A 21738-nucleotide genomic window follows, 5' to 3' on the forward strand; every position below is an offset into this window, starting at 1 on the left:
ATCAGCTCCTGCATATGAGCCAGAACTTCACCCCATATAACTAATGTACAGGGAATTAGCCTATGGAATAATGATCATTCCTGATGAACAGAATAAGAGCTTCTTCCCATGTATGCGCAGAGCCATTCATCCTAAGAAAGAAATCTGGAGTGAAAGCGCACAGCATATTTTGCATAGGTTCTGTAAAAGGATCCAGGCAAAACAGGCTTTGCAACATTAGTTATGATCATATATGGAAAAAGCAGTTACTTTCTGGGGTGACATATGGCTGAATTGGTACAATGCCCAGGAATCTCAATGTCCCCCTTAGAAGGGTGAGCCCTGGCTTCATCTTTCACCCACATCATCAGTGGGACAAACTGCACAGCTCGTGGACAGATCACCGGTAAAGAAAATCACATCCACCTGTGCTGAGACCAAAGCTGCTGTTGGGCTCTGGCAGTTGGCAAGCGCTAAGGTCCCCTTCTGTGATCATAACTTTTTCTAAAGCACGAAAATTATGAATGGAGCCCAAGCCCGTCTGCTTAAGATTCAAGCATGGTGACATTCCATAGTAAACAACAACAGCGACAATGCTGACAAAAACAACACGTTTATTGTGAGGGTGATTCCACCCTTAAATGTTGAAAATTTAACCTTGCTCTGATATTATTCTGTAACCAGTATACCTATATCCAACATTCCTGACATAGGCAAGCCAATCAATTGAGCCTTATTGTGGAAGAGACAGGAAATGTGATCACTTGAATGTGTGATATTCATTCATCCACTCATTCATTTTGCTGACCATTAATTAATTCAATTAACCCTCCTGAGTACAGCTCTGTGCTAAGCATTAGGGACTCAAGATGATTCTTATCTTCAAGGCATCCAGCCTGGGGAGAAAAACAGACGTACAACTAAGCTGCAGAGGGACACATCCTTTAGTGATGGGGACACCTGGAAGGGATTGAGAGACTCCTTGCAGTTGGCCTTGGGAAGCTGGGGAGGACTTGAAACTTCTAAGTGGCCCTGGGAGCCACTGGAGGTGGGATGGGCCAGTGCCTGTAGGCCTGGGCCTGCCTGGCTGAGGATCCCAGCTGGACTACTGCCTTGCTGTCTACAAATGATGGAGCCCTTCCAGTCTCAGCTTCCTCACAAGTAAAATGCAGGCGGCAATGCCTCTTTCCAGTGACGTTGGGAGGATTCGATGGAAAGTTTCATGAAAGCACTTAGCAGGGTTTTTGGTGAGTGCTCAGAAGGTGATAGTTTGGTGTTGCTAGGGGAACAGAAGCCTGGGCTGAGAACAGGCCGTGGAGAGTCACAAATGGTCTTCAGCCGTCGGAAGGCACTGTTAGATTTACTCTTCACAAAGAACATTTTGGGACATCTTGGTGTACGGATTAGAAGGAAGGACAGAAGCTGGTGAGCTGTGGGCCACAGGGTCAGCAGGGAGGATACTGAAGCAGTCCACAGACGCAGCTGTGAGGGTGTCCTGGAGCTGGGGAGAGGGAGAGGAGTGGATTAGAGACGTGTTTGGAAAGTGTTAATAAGATAGGCAGGGCTGAGGGGAGAGAATAAGAGAGGGAGAAGGGGGTAGATTTTGATGAGGAGGTGACGGCAATGACAGTGACTGAGAAGGGCAATAAAGCCAGGAGCAGGCTGTGGGAAGAGGGAGTGGCTTCCCTCAGAAGAGGCGCCGCCTCCCTAGCAGTGAGCAAATGTGTTTAGGAGCTTGTTCTTCCTCCCAATCCAGAGACGGATTGCTGAGATGATTCCTGCTTTCCGGCTCCCCGACACCTGCTGTTCTTTAGATCCGCTCAGCGGCGCTTTTTCCTGTGCCATGTGCCCAGATCTGAGCGAGGCTTGGGAAGATGCGAACGGGCTGTAAAATCTGTCCCCAGAACTGGAGAGTAAGAATGCGCGGTGTGGGGCTGAGCTGAGTCCAGGGAGTGCGAGAATTTAGCAGTCGTGCTGTGCCTGGGCATTTCAGACTGTGCCACAGCCGGGCCTGCCTGTTCCGCAATGTGGCTGAGGAAGGGAGCCAGAAACGCTGCTGCAGGGCTGGCTGTGGGCAGTGGCAGGAAGCAAACAGAGGCTCTCTGGCCACTTCTCTCCCCTGGAGGCCCTCCTCCCTCTACTTCTAGCCCCACTGCTGTGGGACAGTTGCATCCTGGGGCTTTCTGTGGCTCTCCCATCAGTGCCCTGGGGCTGGCATATGCGACACCTCCTCTGCCTAGGGCATTCAGGCATCCTTCAGTACTTGGTGAGCACCTCCTAGTGCCAAGCTCTGTCCTGGTCACAGGAGAGCACTCCTATCCATGTGTTGTCCCTGTCCTCACTGCGCTTTGGGCCGGAGAGGAGCTCACTGTCTGATCCTTTTCCCCGACTGTGGCTTAAGGGGTTTCATCTCTTGCTAGAGCCCTTCTAGGCAGGCAGCAGGTCCTGGTTTGTGAGCAAGGGGCTCCTCCTCCATTTTGGAGCCTCGGCTGCCCTGCCTCCCCGGTAATCTGGTATTCTGGTAGTGCCTCTCTGGGCCCTGGTTTAAAAGGCCGAGAGAAGCTGTATTCTGGAGATCAGCTCCAGGTTCTCCCGCAGAGAGCAAGCTCCAGGCACAGGCCAAGGTTGTGGCTTCAGAGAAGAGCGAGGATCTTGCCATCTCTTTTACAGGTTGGTGCAGACTTTTTAGCAGCGTTAAACCCCTGATTGCTGTCATCAGTGGTGTGATTTTACCAGATGCTCCCTCAGTACTTTACAATCAACCTGCACTGAGCACTTTGTGTGGGGGCAGGGCCTGGTCTGGGGACTGTCAAGTGCTTTATCTTATCTAAGCCTTACCCCTAGATCCGTGGAAGGCAGAGAGAATTTGGGAACCTGTGTGCTATAAGCATGGAAAATTGGGACTCAGGTAAAAAGGCTGGTTCCTGGTCACACAGCTGGTCATGGGTGAGTGTGGTTTTTGAACTCTGATATTTGGATTCTGAGTACAGAACATGTTATATTGTGGCCCATGCTCTCCTCCTGAGTTCTTCAGTTTTAATCATTTCATTTTCTACTCTTTTTAGGCACTTTGGCAAAGGAGTGTGAGTTTTGGGGAAGCTCAAGGAAGAGGTACCAGGTAGAGAGAGGGTCAGGGCTGAGTTCACGGGCTCTTTCTAAATGGAAATGTCTCACATTCAGGTAGGTTACGGCATGCGTCAGGAATATCTTTTCTCTATAACAGTGATAAGCAATATGCAGTCATCAAGCTTTAGGAATGCAAACATCAATCTAGTAATTTCAGGAGCAAAAACCTCAGTTCAGGTGGTGGAGTCCTTTGAACATAACCTCCCTCATTCAAGTTTGAGCAGTAGTTGTCTCTCCAGCTGGAGCTGACCCTGCCAGGCTGGGGCTGAGGAACCATCTACCAGCCCAGGACGGACAGAGGCTGGCCCAGAGAGATGGCATCTGCGGCCATGTGCATGCAGTTGGTGTCCTGGATTGAGGTTGAGAGAGACACATAGTCCTCTATCCTTTCCACACATATCCTCAGGAAAGGATCTAGCAGGGTGTTCATTTTTCACTATTTTGTGAGTAGTTGGAGGAGGCAATGCCACCAAGAAAGCATTTTGCTACCCTTCCTTCCTGTGTACTGAAGGCATTCTGTATATGTATATTTTACATGTAACTCCTAAAAATATGTGGACCATAAACATTTTTATTTTTCCTGAATTTTACTTTATGCAAAAAAGACATCATATTTTAAATTCTTAGTGATGAGAGTGAGACACCTGAGATGGCTCTGGTGGAAGATGGTAGGTTATACTGTACTTGGATTCCAGAAGATGAGGCCTCCCTGTGTCTATGGGCTGGGAACTGGGGGGGCTCATCCCACCAGGTGTTGGAGGTGGGTCCTGTGGCTCCTGTAAATTGGAGGTTTCTTGCCATTTCAGGGGCCTGAGACTTATGTTGTGGAAAGACACCAGCAACAGGGAAGGGATGGTGAGTGGGGACAAGATAGACCAGCTTTGTCCTCGGTTCCATCCTCAAGATGGGTGCGGCACTTATTGTGCCCGGTAAGTTCTCACCCAGATACTACCTTACCTCTGAGGTTATATCCCTGGACATATTTTTTTTTTAAATTTAATTTTTATGAATACATCATAGTTGTACATATTTATGGGGTACATGTGATATTTTGATACAAGCATACAATTACTATCCAATCATAGTAATTGGGATATCTATCACCTTAAACATTTATCATTTCCTTGTGTTAGGAACATTCAATTCTACTCTTCTAGTTATTTCGAAATATGCAATAAATTATTGTTAACTATAGCCACCCTATTGTGCTATGGAACACCAGATCTAATTTCTTCTATCTAATTGTGTTTTTGTACCCCTTAATCAACCCATTTTTAATCCCTCCTTCCCCTCTACCCTTCCCAGCCTCAGCCTCTGGTAACCATCATCTATCCTCTACCTCCATGAAGTCGCCTTTGTAGCTCCCACATATGAATGAGAACATGTGATATTTGTCTGTCTTTTTTTTATTATTTTTAATTTTTTTGAGATGGAGTCCTGCTCTGTCTCCCAGGCTGGAGTGCAGTGATGTGATCTCGGTTCACTGCAACCCCTGGGAATATTCTTGTAGCACAAACTCCGGCCACCTTCTGCCACAGCTGATACCTGTAGGATAATTATTCCAGCTTCAGAGGAAAGCGAAATGATGACCAGAGATACCCAGATATTGTTCTCGTTGTGAGTGTGGCTTTCAGTCACTTAACGATAGGGAGGTTGAGGGGAAAGAGGAAGTGCATTCCTAAGGCAAGTCGGTGGTGGTGCTTGCTCATGAGGCCTGCACTGCTGCACTGGCCTTTTCTCTGGTCAGATTTTGAGGGGTTGACACCTCAGAGTTGGCCACGAGAGCCAGGGCTTCCTGGAGCTGCATCCTTTCTGGCATGAAGACCCTGATGGGTCTGGCAGGCTTTCTCACAGCGGGAATGTTACCGAGGAGTCCACTCATGGGGTCAATCAGGGAAGTTCCTCGAGGTGGAACTCTGGGATGTTTGATCCTCTGTATGGACAGATACTGAGTCTAAGTTTAGCTGGGAGTCACTGCTCACATGGACACTGTGGCCTTCCTTAGTGCTGGGCTGTTGGGGCTTGGCGTGAACTTGTTGATCACCTAAGATGAGATATATGGTACTTTGGCCTCTGAATTATTTATTTGTACAACTTAACAGATTTCTCAGGTGTGGAGAAAAAAATTGCAACTTAGACCAAGGACTTGTAAACTTTATTAGTACCTCTGCAGGTTTTTCATTTTTGTTTTTGAGATGGAGTCTCACTCTGTTGCCCAGGCTGGAATGGAGTGGCACATCTCAGCTCACTGCAACCTCTGCCTCATTCAAGCTATTCTCCTGACTCCGTCTCCTGAGTAGCTGGGACTACAGGCTCCCGCCAACATGCCCAGCTAATTTTTGTATTTTTGGTAGAGATGGTGTTTCACCATATTGGCCAGGCTGGTCTCGAACTCCTGACCTTGTGATCTGCTCACTTTGGACTTCTGCAGGTTTTTAATCCCTTTGGATTAAAAAGGGATCATGACCTTCCGTCTGTGAATTTCATGCAGCACCTACTAGTGACCAACACTTGTAGGAGGCTCCACCCTAATAGGCACTTTTCCACCCTCTTTAGCCTTACCACAAACCTAGGAGGGATGTACGGTTCTTACCATGTTTCTCCTGTAACTGAAAAATTGATTCTGAGCATATGACTTGCTCAAGATCCCATGCTGGCAAGTGTCTAGGCTGGCCTTTGGCCTTGGTGCACTCAATCTACCCTTTAACCCACGTGTAAGTCCAGGCGGTCCTGGGGAGGGTTTTTGGGATAAGATAACCTGGGAAATTTTCTCCTGGCTGTCATCTCAGACTGAATCTACACAAGTGGCACAGCTCTCCAGGGAAGGGTGGGCCAGTCTCTCTAGGCAAACTCTACAAATGTCCTTACAACCCTTATTGCCAGGAACTCTTTTTTTGATATTGAACTTAAATCCTCCTCACTCAAGGTTAAGCTGCAAGCTTCTCACTGCATACTAGATGGGGATGAAGTTGGTTACAATGCTCTGTGTGTAAATCTACAGTTCTTTGAGAAGACACACACACACACACACACACACACACACACTAAACAACCCAATTCCTCTATATGCTTTCCTTGCAATATAATAAAAAGCTCAGAGTTTTGACTTTAGGATTATTTTCTTTTGTTTGGAAAATATTCCCCAAATCAAATCTAACTTAGCTTTTGATTTCTCAAAATTAATATTTTTCTAGCTGATACAATTTCTGTATGTATATTTTATAGCAGAAATAGTTAAATTACCGAGTTTTGGAAGTCCTGGCCTATAGACTCTTAAAATTATGAAGCAGATAAACTTCCTAAAGAAATACACACCACATGTAGTAAATTCTTGGAAAGGAAGTGTCCGTGAACTTAAGAGTTAAGTGATATTGTCTCCTTGAATGGAAAGGCATTAAGAAACCAGGATTTTAAATTTGAAACAATGTGTGCATCATAGCAATTTGTACTACATAAGAGGAAAAGCTGCAGCACTTGGCTCTATTCTATTTTTATTTCCATTACGGATTACTTTTGTGTGTTTTTATGAGATCCTATTCAGAAAGGAGCCAGAGCTGTGCAAGTCAACAGATTTCCATTTGGCCAATATCTGAAGTAACGGGCGTGGGTGCAGCAGGGTGAAGAGAGGGAGGTGGGATGGGAGCAGAACCCCCTGGAACCACGCAGAGCTGCCGTTGCCTCCGTTCAGCTGCCCTTGCTCCTGCCCCCGGCCCTGGCCTGCATGGTCACAACCTCCTGCAAAATGCAGAAATGTCAGAAAAATGAATGGAAATGCCCCTATGGTGGGTGGAGACTTCTAGGGGAGGGACTCATTTCTGATTTTGTTCTGCAAGGGAAGGTTAGAAAGCTAAAGCAAGGGAGAGGAGAAAGGGAGACGGGGAGAGAGAGGAATGGAGAGGAAGGAAAGGGACAGGAGGTGGGGAGCCGCTGTCTGGAGGGAGAAGAAGCAGAAAACACCGGTTCTACCTCCAGGCTGCTAAAAACCTCCTCCACAGACTTAGCCCCTGAAGGAGCTGGCAGTGTGACCCCTACCCCTCCCAGCCCCCTTGCCCCTGGCCTAGGCAGTGAGGGGGTTTGGGGAGCACAAATGGCCCCACTCCTCAGGGTCCTTTACATTCTCCACTCCCTCTCTCCATGCCTATCCTCAGGGTACCTAGTGAGGACCTCCTGAGCCTGCTCTCCAGTGGGGGCTGTGCCACCCTTGCCTCCCCCTTCAACCTCCACAGGCCTCAGCAAGTCCCTCCTCACACAGCAGACGCCCTGGCCCACCCTCCTCACTAGCCGCCTCTCCTGCCACCCCTGCCTGGAACCCTGTGCTTTTGCTGCCCAGAAGTGTTGGCAGTTTCCCCACAAAACCAAGTGGTGCACATCTTGCTTCCTAAGTCTGGAATAACAAACACAACAATCACTACACCAGCTCATGCCCGTGCCAGGCATGGGCTCAGCCCTTGACATGCACAGCCCTACCAGGTGGGCACCAGAGTTGTCTCTGCTTTCCAGAGCTTACACTGAAGCTTGGAGAGACTAGCCAATTTAAGGGGAGGCTGGCTGGCCTGTGCAGGAAGGTGTAATAGACAAGAAAAGGGACACAAAAAAAGAATGAATATACATCTAGCACCCACTAAGTACCAGACCATGCTAGGCATGAGCGTTACTTCCGGATCTAAGACACTGATTTGAATGCCAAGCAGTCATATTTTTCTAGAACAGAGATTTTTGATCACTGTTTAGTCAGAAAAGAGACATTTCATCTTCTGCAGACTTTATTTTCTTGCTATTTAAGCCACGGCATTTTCTGGTTTGATAAGGTAAAGGGAGTCTCTCTCACCTGCCCCTTTTCCTATTGTCAATCTTCTTTTTTGTTCCTTTGCTTGCAGCTGTTGTCTGCCTTTGAGTCACACAGAACCACTTGCAGGAAGAACTCTAGAGAATTTGGGAAGAAAGGGGGAGAGGACAGACAAAAGATGCATTTTTTTTTCAAGAAGCAGGAAAATGTAAGGAAAATTGAAGGTGTTCTCAAGTGTGTCTGCTGCTGCCTGACACAGGTAACATTTCTTTAGTTGGCTTCGCTTCCCCTCCCTCATGCCTAGCCAGTTCTTCACCATTTTTTAACATCTCTTTAGGGACAGGGACATGAAAGTGAACCGCAGGTCAAAGGCAAGAATTAGGGGTTCTGGGGCCCTTTGTCGGACGGCCTCGCTGCTCCTTTGCGCCCATGCCTTCCCGGGAGCTGGTACAGTGGCTCAGAGCTCCAGCCACATCAGCCTCTCCTGAATGACAGCATCACACCTTCCTCCATCTCATTTACATTTCAAACTGCCACCCGCCTGCTCTTGATTAATTATTTAGTAACCCTGGCCACTTGTGAGCCTTTCGGAGCTCATATTTCACGTCAAAGGTCCAATCCTTTTTTATCCAAATCTTCTTTCCCTGAATCCATGTGTAGTTTTCTGCATGAAATGCTATGGTATTCCTTTTGCAGCCTCAACACCCAAGGTATTGGCCTCCCTTCTTTGTGGCAGAAACTCCTGGACATTCAGCCACCGGTCATTCATAAGACCGGAGTCTACCTGCCTGGTTCCTTCCCTACCTACTTCTGACTTTGGTCAACTCTATTATTATTATTATTATTATTATTATTATTATTATTTTTAAGACAGGGTCTCACTCTGTTTCCCAGGCCAGAGTGCGGTGATTTGATCATAGCTCACTACAGCCTTGAACTGCTAGGTTCACACGATCCTGCTGTCTCAACCTCCTGAGTAGCTGGGACTACAGGTGCATGCTACTGACCGGCTTAACTCTATTTTAAAATAAGTAAATAAAGGAGTCTGGAAGGCACAGCCACAGGCTCTCTTCTGTCTTTAATTATTGATGGAATCTGTGCGAAGAAGTGGGAGAGATGTGGGCGTTAGAATTCGAGAGCATTTCAGTATGTCCCTGGCTCTGGCACTTCTTTGCTGTGTGAGATAATGGGAAAGTTGCATACTCTGAGCCTTACTTTCTTTACCTCTACAATGGGTATGGAAATATAGAGGCGGCACGGGTGTTAAGATGGATTCATGAAGGAGTAGCAAGAACAATACACACTGAGTTCTGACCATGAGGATTTAATGACTCTCTCAAACAATGCAAGTCAGATAACCCGCACAGGATCAGTCCTCAAGAACAGTTAGGATGGCTGGGCATGGTGGCTCATGCCTGTAATCCCAGCACTTTGGGAGGCCGAGGTGGGCGAATCACTTGAGCCTAGGAGTTCGAGACCAGACTGGCCAATGTGACAAAACCCCATCTCTACTAAAAGTACAAAAATTAGCCGAGCATGGTGGCGGGCACCTGTATTCCCAGCTACTCAGGAGGCTGAGGCAGGAGAATTGCTTGAACACAGGAAACAGAGGCTGCAGTGAACTTAGATTGTGCCACTGCACTCCAGCCTGGGTGACAGAGTGAGGCTCTGTCACAAAACAAACAAACAACTAAAAAACCAGTTAGGTAGTTTATACCATGACACCTTTACCCTATGTAAAATTCTTACCGATACTGATGTGAAGTGGTATGAAAATTGCATGGTAAATAGTAACTTTTCAGTTTGTATCTTTTGAACTTTGGAATTCTATTTCTTACACTAATTAGTGGTGTGACTTTAGAAAATGTACTTCATTTGTATGGGCCTCAGTTTCATCATCTGCAAAATGGTCCCCACTGAACCTACCTCTGAAAAGTGTGAAAAAAATCAAAGAGCTAAGGTAGGTTAACACCTGGCACATAATAAGCATTCAAAAAATGGTCTTGTTTTTTTGACATCATGGTTATTTAATGTCAGTTCATAGATAAGCTTTTATCAATTCTCAAAAAAAAAGGAATGTTCATATTTTTCCATTTTGTTACCAAAAGTATGATTAGATTTTAAAGAAAACAGAGCACATCTTTCACCACATGACAATAAGGAATCTACTCTTTTTTGGCAAGAAAAAAAAAGCCATAAACACAACTGACATTAATTCTCTGTGCATATTGCATCTTGCATCCTTGTTTTACAGTTTTCGGAAACCAAGCGTCCATCTGTCTCTAAAGACCTACTCTAGGTTCTAGAAAAGAAAACACCATCTAGATCTGTTGGTGCTATCAATTTGGCTGACTTAAAGCCCCTTGCGTGACTTCCTTCTGCTGGCGCGTCCGTGAGGCCGGGATGCTGATTTATGGCTGCCTCTGTTCCGCAGGTTAACCCCGTCGCAGGTCACTCCGCTCTGTTAATTGCATCCTAACCTTCCTCGGCTCTTCGGCAGCGAAATCGCAGCAGAGGAGATGGAGCAGCTTCGTGCGCATTGCTCATTTGCGCCAACGTGAAAAGAACTGCCAGGATGCCCAGGACACCAGCTCCCTGGCTTCTGCGGGGCTTGCACAGTCCTGAATCAGCCCGAGAGCTGTGGATCTGCGTCCCCTGGCTGCATAGCCGACTGCTGGCTCCATGGAGGGGCCTGTGCCGGAGAACGCACATGTTGACTTATTTCTTCAGTCTAGGCCTTTCTTGGCCCCCTTGGTTATTCATTCTAGATGATACACCTCGTATTTCAGTTCAAATGTCTTACGGAAGAGGCATTGAAGACAGAGTGGATGCCCGTGTTCGTTGGCAGTAGGTAGTATTTACCACTCCGGCTGTAGTAAAAGAACAAAAGGAGAAATTACACCTATTTCTCATATTTAAGGGAAAAGCAATTAAATCACCAAAGTCAGATTCTCGAGTAATTGCTGGGCCCTTGGAGGGGCGGGCAAGGTGAGGTGTGAGGCCCCAGATCTCTGTCTTGTGTGGGGCTGACACTGCCTGCTGGGGACTCCAAGCAGAGGCGGGGCCAGGGAAGGCAGCATGCAGGGGGAAACCGAGAGCCTCTTGCCAGCCTCCCCTCCCAGCTGCTATCCATGCACTTGTCGTAGCTTCCCCGCTGTCCTCAGGCCAGGCAAGAGGTAGCAGGGCTCCAGCTACAGAAGTTATAGGAGGCGACTCTCAGAGCCTTGGTTTCCTCCATTTGAAATACTGAGAACAGTATCTTCCATACCTAGTTTCTAAAAGTTGTTATGAAGATTACGTAGATTCATACCTGTGAAGGCTGGTGAAAGAATAAAACAGCCTAAACACACAAGGTGTTAAAAACATCCCTTCCAACTAAATAATAGATGAGTTGGAATCCCAAGCATGCCGGACAGCAGCAGTCACAGCGGAGGGGTGGGGGCCCCGGCCTTTACCAGGTGACCTCCCATCGGTCAGGAGGACAATGGCATGTGGCAGTGCCGAGCACCACCTGGCTGGGATCACTTCTCCCGCCTTCTTTTCTCCTTCTCCGGCCTGGGTCGGTAGCATGGTCCGGAGAGCCAGCAGGCAGTCTCTCCCAGTCCGCAGAGGCAGAGGAGCTGTCTGAATGTGCAGGGCGGCCACTGCCAACGCAGCCTGGGATCAGGAGCTGCCCTGCACCCGGTGATCTCTGCAAATCAATGCTTACCCAGAAGGAAAACCAATTTACATTGGGTGAGTAACAGAGAATGCCAAGTTCGTGTTAGGAGATGAAGTTCTTTTGGATGAAGGGAGGCCGGAGCCCTTTAAAAATAGTATTTTATTTGTATGTGTTCCCACTGCTGAGTAAGGTGTTCCTTAGGCCAGCTCTGGGCAAAATTGGGAAGCTCCGTTTCAGCTCCCCCAAGCCCCACTTGTTTTAAAATAGGTATGTGAAAACTGTTACAATATCCAGGCAAGATGGACAATAGTAGAACTGACATTCAATCTTCATTTTGAAGAGCAGTTAAATGGGAGTGAGATTATAACACAGCTAAAATAAGATTAATGTTATAATAAATGCTAGCATCCCAGAACAATTGAATAGAAATATAATGAACAGCCAAGGCTGGTAAGTGGAAATGTCATCAACGGCCACATAGGTAGAGTAAGTTACTACCTTTGAGGATTGAGTTGGACTGTGCATAAAATGAGATCCAGAATAACTGTGGCTTTAGCTAGATAGAGGTTTATTTCTTTCTTACATAAAAATCTGGACACCACCCTCCCTCTTTTCTCTGTGTCCTCTGGAGTGAGGGCAACTTTGCTTATCTAACACACTAGACGCTGGGGTGTCTGGCCTCCATTGCTCATTGCTTCTTCTTTCTTGTGGTTCCACATGGGCTTCTGTTCCCCCAGGATACCTCTAGGTCCAAGATGACTGCTGTAGCACTGCCCATCACGCCTGCATTCCTGCCAGCAAGAAAGAGGAATGAGGAAGACGTGGCAAAGAGCAGACACCTGCTGTCTCTTAAAGAAGATTCCCAGAAACTGCAGCACACACTTTCACTTACATCCCATGGGCTGAGCCTTGGTCTAGGACTATACCTAGCTGTCTCTATTCAGTCAGCCAGTGCCTGCAAAAAACAAGTACTATGAAAGAAGTGGGAAGCACACTGGCCACCACTGATGATCTCTGTCATTTGTGTAATTTCCAGATTTCTGGGAAGTGCCTCTGCCTTCCCCTACCTTCCCGCATCTCCCAGTCCACTTAGCTGATGCCTGCATTCTCAACAGTTGTTAAGTCTCTCACTAAGACAAAGAGGACTTTCTCATGCCGAAACCTTCTTGCTCCAGGTCATTTGGAGAGTTCCCGGTGCTGATTTGTTTTTTTCCCCCCAATATTTCCCCAGCCCAACTGAGCTGATTTCCGGGTGATTCACCTCCAAGATATTTTTTTTTTCTGTTGTCCACCCTCTCAGAGGGCATTACCTATTCAAGCAGACAGCATTCACTGAGGCTCACTATATGCCAGCTCTTACACTCGGTTTTATATTCTTCTTCTCACGTAGTCTCTAGCACAGCTCTAAGAGATGATTGCTCTTCATGGAAATTAGGATCAAAATCGTGGTACACACCAGTGTGATCCTATGCCCTAGCCCTGCTGCCAATCTTTATGCCACACTACCTCTCCTGTATCCTGTATGATCTCTGTCACCATGCCCATCTTATAGGTTAGGGAAGAAGGTGAATAAGTTTCCATGGTAGGCCTGACATGGGGCTGAGTCCTGGGGAGAAGGCACATTTCTCTTGGTCCTAGTTCTCAAGGCATGTGTGTAAAGCAGAGGGGAGGGGAGCTGGAGGAAGTTAACACAATTCCTATATGATATAAGGCCAACTGGGATGTTTTCTAAGAGGTGAAAGTAGGTTACTTTCACTGCAGATGTTCAGGAGATGTAAGGTTGAGACACCTGAAGGGTGGCATGAAACGAGTCAACTACTCTGCCCCAGCTACCCCTCCTTTCCTGTGGCTTTGCTGTAGGGCTTCACCAGTCCACACCCAGTCGAGTTAAGGTCCTTACTGTGTGAGCCAGCTGTCAGCTGGGTTCCCACCTAGGAGGATCTGGTCAAATTTTACTGGAATCCTCATTCCGTGGCCTTGGAAGAACTCAGAGTCCTTCCTGCAATTTCTTTTCCTTAGTGCTTTCTTCCTTCAGCCTCCCTTAGCCTCATTGCCTGAATGTCACCTCCCTAGTCCATGCCACTGTTTTCATGGAAGGTCATTCTCAAGCCTGTTTCTCAGTTTAGCAGCTTTATTGGAGAATCATTCTCTGAGATAGGACCCCCTCCTAGGAATCCCCCCAGTCTTTTATTAGAAAAGGCCCACCCTTTTTGCCTTTTCTCTCCCTCCTCTGGGATGACTTCAGCTTTATGTCTAACACATGATTCCTCAACATTTGTGAATTTTATACCCAACCAATTTATGAAAGTATTTTTCTCACCAAGACCTGATTTCTTATGCTGTAAGAGATCCTGGAGAATTAAGTTTCCTTCTCTTGTTACTCTTGACGTTTTGGTGACTGTATTGGTAGAGCAGAAGTTAATCTAAATCTCCAGGTCAAAAAGCAATGCCATGATGCTGTTGAAAGTGGTGATGAGAAACCCTGGTCCCTCATGTGGGCCTGGGAGGCAGGGCCTTGAGATTATGGTGAGGTCATTGGCCCTGAAGCAATGGGACTGGCTACTTGTCAGATGTGGCAGTTGCTAACAATTGTGAAGATGGTTGTAATGAAAACACCTGCTTCACAATATATGAGTTGGGCCATTGATGGAAGCCCTAGAGATACTTAGTGCTTACCACATCCAGGTATTCATTCCTGAGCACATGAGAAGACTCAAGTTGTCCTGAAAGTAGTTCAAGATCATCTAACCAGCACTACCCAGTGGACTTTGAGTAAAAAGGCATATCATTTTTGTTCTGAGGCCGTTAAGAGTCTCCCATGCTCACTCTATCCGTGGGAGCCAGGAGTTGAAATGGTAGCAGCATGGAATGGGAAGACCTTAGATCCTTGAGACATCAGATGGAGGAGAGTCCTGCTGACCTGCATCAGACTTTGCATGAACAACATATAATCTTCTATAAGGTTGAACCCCTGCTACTTTATTTGTTACTGTAGCATAGCAGAGTGTGTCCCAACAAACACAGATAATATGGAAATGTATATAGCTTTTACTCAGCTCTGCCACTGGGATATTTCTGGATATTTAGTAGCTTCCAAAGGTTTGCTGGTTAAGGGGTGTTTTGGAAGAAGAAAGGGATGATTTTCTGTATTCTTTACTTATTTCTGTTGTTTTTTTCTTAAGTGGTCATCATTTCAAAAAGACTAGGTAATAAGGTGAGAGGTACTGAAATAGAAGTGCCAACAGACAAAATTGGAGAGAAGCATTTGGTAGGATGGTTTGCAAAAAACCCCTCAAGCCTCTGCTTGCCTAATTGATATGCTGTTCTGGAACAATTCAGCCTGACACAGGTGCTCCTGCAGGTTAGTTAAAAGGAGAGTGCAGTGCGGAATCCATATGCTACCATTCCGCCTTTCAAAGCAGCAGAGAATCTGAGGCTGTGTCTCCATTAGTAATCACCAGACATAACAGTTAAACATGTATCACACCAGGCTCAAAAATCCCTGGAAGATACTTTGTGTCCATTCTGTTCTACTCTGAATCTGTTCATAATATTGGTAAAATGGGACAAGAGGTTGGAGAAGAAGAAGAAGGGAAGGAAACCCCCGACAAGATTTGGAAAGCAGAGAATTCACATATTCTACTCTTGGAAGCTTAAAGAGTGTCCAACAGAGTGCCTAATAAAGCGTAAAGTGAATATTTATTGAACCAATGGTGACCATGTGCTAAGAGGTTGAACATATCAGTTATCAGTGGAGATTCTGGCTATGAAGAGAGGTGGTTAGTACCATCCAGTGCAGCTCACCACCTGACACACACATGGCAAGGTCTGGGACAGCTAAGCCTGCATATGCTGTGTGTAGTTTAATTCTCTTTTCCATATTCTTTGATCCAGTTCCTGTGGGTGTGGACATTCCAGTCACAGAACAGCAGCTCTACATCTAGGAGGCTCCTGAAGAACCCAAACTAACTATGAAAATGCAAGTGAAAAGTCCTGCTCTGGTGTGTTACAGGTGCTGCTTCTAGAAAACCCCTTTATTAGAAAGCAGCATGAAACCAGCGTTGGGATATAAGAGGATGTGCTTTGTTAAAAGAAAACCTCTTTCTAATACTCCCAACCAAAGAGCCAGAGGTCTTGTCTAACTAAATGCCACCTTTCTGTGATTCTTGGAGCTTCATCTTCAAAGACTGAGAGGATCCTCCTTCATCTGAAACCTCTCAGAAAGGGAAAGGTTGGTCGTGACTTGTCCCCTCAACAAGGAACTTCAGGAACTGCCAACTGTGTTCAGTAACCCTTCTCTGACAGGTGAATACGTGAGGGGTCCTGGAACTATTATGCCAATTCTCCATGTTGGTGGGTTGCCAACGTTTACTTGTCTTATTGAGAAAGGAAAGAATGAGCAAAGAAATCTTTCCTTTTCTTTCCAGGATGCTCTCCAGAAAAATTCCTGCTAGCTTGACTCAGAAGAAGAGCAGCCTGTGCATGAGCCTGTTCCCCTTGAGAATTTCCTCTTCCTTCATTAGTGTCTTGCGATGGCCACATTTTCCATTTCTGTGACTTCCTACCAGCTTTTCAAATGCTTAACTACAAACTAAAGTTATTCTGGCATTGGCAATGTGATCTCTGGATTCTCACAACTAGCTTTCCTCAAGATGAATATTGGGACGAGTTTGGCAGCAGACTGTATGATAAGGAGCACTGGAGTGGGAGTCAGAAAGCATTGTGAACCCTACAGGGCAAGTGACTTCACCTCTCTCAATCTCATTGTCATCAACCGTAAGTGAGAGTGAATGAAGGATGCTCCCAACTGTCAAACCCTGTAAGTCAAGAAAACCTGTGCTCCAGAGGAGAACATGAACATTGGCAAAAAGGTATTTATACATCCTTCACCATATTTTTGTAGATGAGTCTGAAAGAATTTTGAATTCACCTAGCAATTGCACTATCCTGATTTCATATGGAAAACACAGTTTCAAGAAGTTAACCGCAAGGCTTGCACACTGGCTGGCTTCCAGCCTTCTCCTCACAGAGTAGATTAACTAATCCAGACAATTACTGTCAAACAAAGGAGCAGGTTGGAAATTCTTGGAGGATTTTTTTTTTGGTACAGCTTGTATAGTTAAATTGAGAGACCTCAAGTGGAATTGTTTTCATGAATAATTTAAGTAACTATTCTATTTATCTAGTGCTTGTTGGGTAAAAATTTACAAAAATTATGAAAGTTGGATCAACTGACCAATTTGAAGGACAAACATGATTCCAGCTTTCTTTTACTTTATTTTTTCCCCTAGGACCACAGCAATTAGAATAATTTTATCACGAGTTTGAGCAAATAAGTCATCCAATCCCAAACTGAAAGTAATTGAAAAGTAAACCATCACAACATCCCACCTCAAACAGGTGTACTGGGAAGCAGTGTGTGTATATAGCACACCTTATAAAATGAAATAGGCAGGGTACAAAATTTCTGAAAACAGAATCTCTCAATTAGGACCTTCCCCATGTGTATGCCATTACCTTGATAAAATTGAGACTTGACCAGTGGCTCAATAAATTTGGAGAAAACAGAAACAATTAAGTTCTCACTTCAGATTCATACTTTTTAAATTTTCTTTTATATTTTCAGATTTATGGTCTTAATGCAGGCTAGGTATTGCATTTTGACAATGGAATCTGAAACAGCTACGACTCTAGATTTTGTAAATTCTTCTTGACCATAGCAGTGGCTTAGTTTTAACTGTGATTACTGTCTCATTGGTCAAACTGTTTTGACAGAAAGGACATTTTATTGAGAGGTTAGTCCCCAAAAGACATGCTTTGGAGATCTTTTTCAAATGTTCAAATAATGGATGGCTTAGTTTATACTCTTTACCCGAAAATGAAAATTCTGGCATTCTCATTAGCCTTCTCACAAAGCAAGTCTTTAAAGCTTCCCCAACACATGTGAAAACCGAATTTTATGAGGATTCAAGACCAGCCAGGAAACTTTAGTAAAGACTAGATTTCAGAACAGCAGATCTTTAGTTGTGCAAAGGACATTGCTAAACTTCTGGGTTGGAAGGTATCCTGATATACCTAATTCTATTTATGAAACTGCATATGTGCTTTGAAACTCCGTTTAGATCCAGCTCTTTCAGTTAGAGATGGAAACCATATGTGTGTCTAAGGCCCTTATGTTTTGCCTTGGAGAGTCTTAGATTTTGTTTTGATTTCAAACTTGGCATCATTTTCAGATTTGGAGGCATCCTGGGTATGTCCTTGACCCTCTGTGTCATGCAGAAACATTTTTGTTATCCATTATTACTCTTCTTAGATGAGTCTCAGGGCCATATGCTTCGAAAGGTGTTGTGCCTTTCTTTCTCAGAAAAGTTATTCTAAGTAAAAAAGAGATCCAAAGAAAATATGTGGAACGTTCAGGCTCACAATCTTGTACATAGTAAAATAGTTTTTTGTTTATTGTTTATTTGAATTAATCAGGTCTGCTTTTCCCCTTTATTCCTTATTTCTTTTGTGGGAAGTGAACTAAAGCTTCTGCTGCACCATGAACCCAAGAATTGTAGACATATCCCAGTGGCCAGATGGCTGACTACACACCAAGTCTACCTTCCCATTCTCTCAAGGTAATGAGCTAGCTGTAGCCCAATATGTGACCTCTTAGTTGGTGGCTATGTTTCAAGAGCCACTTGCAGGTGTGTGTCTGAGTTCCTTCCAGTGGAATGTGAGCAGAAGGGACAGGAGACATTTCTAGGCCCTGGGTCTGACACACAGCCTTCCCTGTGGTTGGTGCTGAACTACAGCGTAGCCGAAGACCAACTGGCTTTGAGCATACAGGTGCAGGACTACTGTATGAGAGATGAAAAACCTTCTTTGTCCTTAAAATGAACTTTTTCCCTAAAATCACATGTAGACCTTGGGGCTCATGCATAAGAATTAAAGAGAAAGTGGGAAAGAAATCTCTTTTTGTTTCCTTGCATAGAACTGAGACATGGAGGAGTTTGGTGTCTTAGTAAGTAGTTGGTTTTGGCTGAAATGAGTGTATGTGGGTGTGTGAGTGTGAGAGAGAGAGAGTGTGTGTGTGTGTGTGTGTGTACGTGTTGGGGGCTGGGGCCCAGGACGAGGGGTTGTGGATTACAGGAGGCCTCTTTTTTAAATTTAAATTAAAATTTTTTTTTGAGACAGAGTCTCACTCTGTCACGCAGCTTGGAGTGCAGTGTTTGATCATAGTTCATTGCAGCCTCAACCTCCCTGGCTCAAGCAATTCTCCTACCTCAACCTCCTAAGTAGTTGGCACCACAAATGTGCATCACCATGCCTAGCTAATTTTTTTTTTTAATTTTTGGTAGAGACAGAATCTCTCCATGTTGCCCAGGCTGGTCTTGAACTCCTGGGCTCAAGCAAGCAATCCTCCTGCCTCGGCCTCCCAAAGTGCTGGGATTACAAGTGTGAGTCACTTCGCCCTGCTGAAAGACTTCTTAGTGAGCACAACAAGGACAAGCACTGGGGTCAGATTCCCAAGGTGGACCCACATTTGAGGGATGGTCATGGTCATAGAAAGTTTAAGGGAGCAAAAGAGTCCAGGAAAATAATGAAGCAGCAAATGCTGGAGAAAGTGGTATCACGAAGCCAAGGAAGAAGATTCCAATTGATACAGATATTTGCTACTACAGTTTTTGCTGGTTTTTTTTTTGAAATGAGAATAATTCTTATTTTTCTTCTATAAGAATTTTTCTTACGAAATAAGAAGTTTTCAAAGGGAATTCAATGAAAAAATTAACCAATTTATCCTTTGGTCCTAGGGCTTGGTTTAGATGAATAAATACCCATATCTTGTACCCAGTGCTACCTGTGACAGTCTAGTTGCTCCAAATACTTGCTCTGCCTCTTTGAATAGTACTTTTTCCAAGCTGCTTTAAAGTTCTAATTTTTTAGCAATAATTTTAATGGCTTTGTCATTGTTGAGGAGAAGGTGGTAAAGTATCATGGAGATAAGAGAAACCGGATCTATAGAGTCAAAGAGAAGAGAAGCAAAGGAATACTTAATTGGATGATTTAAGACAAGTTCCATTCCACTATTTAAAAATTAGTTGAAAAATTTTAGACTGAGGCGATTGAGAAACTTGTTTCAAGACTTCAGAATTTATGGGTTAGGATATGCAGGAATGAGGTCTATGTTTCTCCAACTTGTCCTGTCTTATTTGACTAAGCATAATGGTGAAAGGTACAGATTTGAAAATCAGGTGGCCTGGAGTCACGGCCCTGCTCAGCCACTCATTAGCTGTGTGATTTCAGTCAAGTTAGTCAGCTTCTCTGTGCCACAGCTTCTTCATCTGCAAAATGGGGATAACGACAGAATCTGTCACAGCCCAGGTTCTCCCCACGGTGGAGTGTGAACAAAGAGATCTATCTTTCTGAGTTGCTTATCTTAGAAAGAGATCCCAGATAGCAGGAGAGAGAGACAGGGGAGGTGGGACAGGGACAAAGGGAAGGCCAACTCAAGGATGTGTGTTAGGATGGCCACTGCTGTGGGTGACAGATTGCTCCAATGTTGAGGACTTGATCTGTCTTGTGAAGACACTGCATTTGGCACCAGGCTGTTCATTTTAATCAGTCTTTCATAACCTTCTCGCTGTGTCCTTTTCACATGTTCTGCCATGTCTTCATGTCTTTTTCTTCTTCTTCTTTTTTTTTTTAAGATGGAGTCTCGCTCTGTTGCCCAGGCTGGAGTGCAGTGGCGCGATCTTGGCTCACTGCAAGCTCCGCCTCCCAGGTTCATGCCATTCTCCTGCCTCAGCCTCCCGAGTAGCTGGGACTACAGGCGCCCACCACCACGCCCTGCTATTTTTTTTCTTTTTTGTATTTTTAGTGGAGACAGGGTTTCACCGTGTTAGCCAGGGTGGTCTCGATCTCCTGACCTCGTGATCCACCTGTCTCGGCCTCCCAAAGTGCTGTGATTACAGGCATGAGCCACCGCCACTGTGGCCAGCCTCTTTCTTTCCTTCCTTTCTTCCCTCCCTCCCTCCCTCCCACCTTCCTTCCTTCCTTCACTTCCTTCCTTCCTTCCTTCCCTCCCTCCCTCCCTCCCACCTTCCTTCCTTCCCTTCCTTCCTTCCTTCCTTCCCTCCCTCCCTCCCACCTTCCTTCCTTCTTTCTCTTCCTTCCTTCCTTCCTCCCTCCCTCCCTCCCTCCCTCCCTCTCTCTCTCTCTCTCTGTCTTTCTTTCTTTCTTCTCAGGGTCTTTCTCTGTCACTCAGGCTGGAGTACAGTGGCACAATCATAGCTTACTGCAGCCTTGAACTGCTGGGCCCAAGCCATCCTCCCAGCATAGCCTCCCAAGTAGCTGCAGCAGTACCTGGGACTACAGGCATGCACCACCCCTGCCCAGCTCATTCATTTTATTTTATTTTTTGTAGAGTTGGGGTCTCCTTACGTTGCCCAGGTTGGTCTCAAATTCCTGGCCTCAAGTGACCCTTCTTTCTTAACCCCCTAAAGTGCTGGGATTACAGGCATGAATGAGCCACTGCACTGGGTCATTTTCCCTTTTTTTGCTGTATGTCGCTACCTACCTTGTTCTAACTTCAAGGAATCATCAAAAGCAGGTATGGGAACTCACAAGTGATTGCCCATGTCAACAATTCCTCCCCAACCAGCCCTACAACCCTATTGCCCTGTGCCTCTATCTTCTGGTTTCTGCTGGTACATATCCACCAAGTCCTGCCATCCTTTCAGCGTGTGAGTCATTTCCATTCATATCAAGGACTTTATTTTCCCACACAGTCTCTGCTGAGGCAAAGCGGGTGGGGTGGGAACAGATCCTGAGAAGGACAGGCATTGTGGTCTGAGAAGCACGCTCTAGGTGAGATGTCTGCAGGGATCCAGGTGGGGAAGGCTGCTCTCTTCCATCACAGAGCAGGGCATTGCTTGTGCCAGTACAGAGAGTTCAGGGCATCTGACGTTCAAGATTCTCAGGCTCAGCTCATCCACCAGCCTGCCTGGCCTCTACAAGGTCTCAGGGACTTATGCTTTCCTGTGAGTGCCCTGATTTCCACATAGCAGACCCGTCCTGGCTGTACACGCAGTCTCCTGTGCACTTCTGCCTCTCTTCATAAGACCTTGACTGTGATTTTGAGCCTACATTGAGGTGAGAGTTGACTCATCTGAGCCTGTTGTTTTCTTTTTTATTAACTTCC

General features: G+C 45.6%; 1 long non-coding RNA gene across 1 annotated transcript in view; it reads left to right on the forward strand.

Moving 5' to 3' along the window:
• The first annotated feature begins 1313 nt into the window (after positions 1–1313).
• Positions 1314–21738, forward strand: part of LOC117979244 (uncharacterized) — a 50069-nt gene continuing 29644 nt past the window's right edge. The window contains exons 1-6 of the long non-coding RNA XR_010109191.1: positions 1314–1404; positions 1736–2649; positions 2824–2925; positions 3045–3159; positions 7983–8150; positions 10326–18172. This is a non-coding gene — a long non-coding RNA (uncharacterized LOC117979244). The remainder of the gene's footprint in view (positions 1405–1735; positions 2650–2823; positions 2926–3044; positions 3160–7982; positions 8151–10325; positions 18173–21738) is intronic.

This window comes from Pan paniscus, chromosome 12, assembly GCF_029289425.2.
Source record: "Pan paniscus chromosome 12, NHGRI_mPanPan1-v2.0_pri, whole genome shotgun sequence".
Classification (NCBI taxonomy): domain Eukaryota; kingdom Metazoa; phylum Chordata; class Mammalia; order Primates; family Hominidae; genus Pan; species Pan paniscus.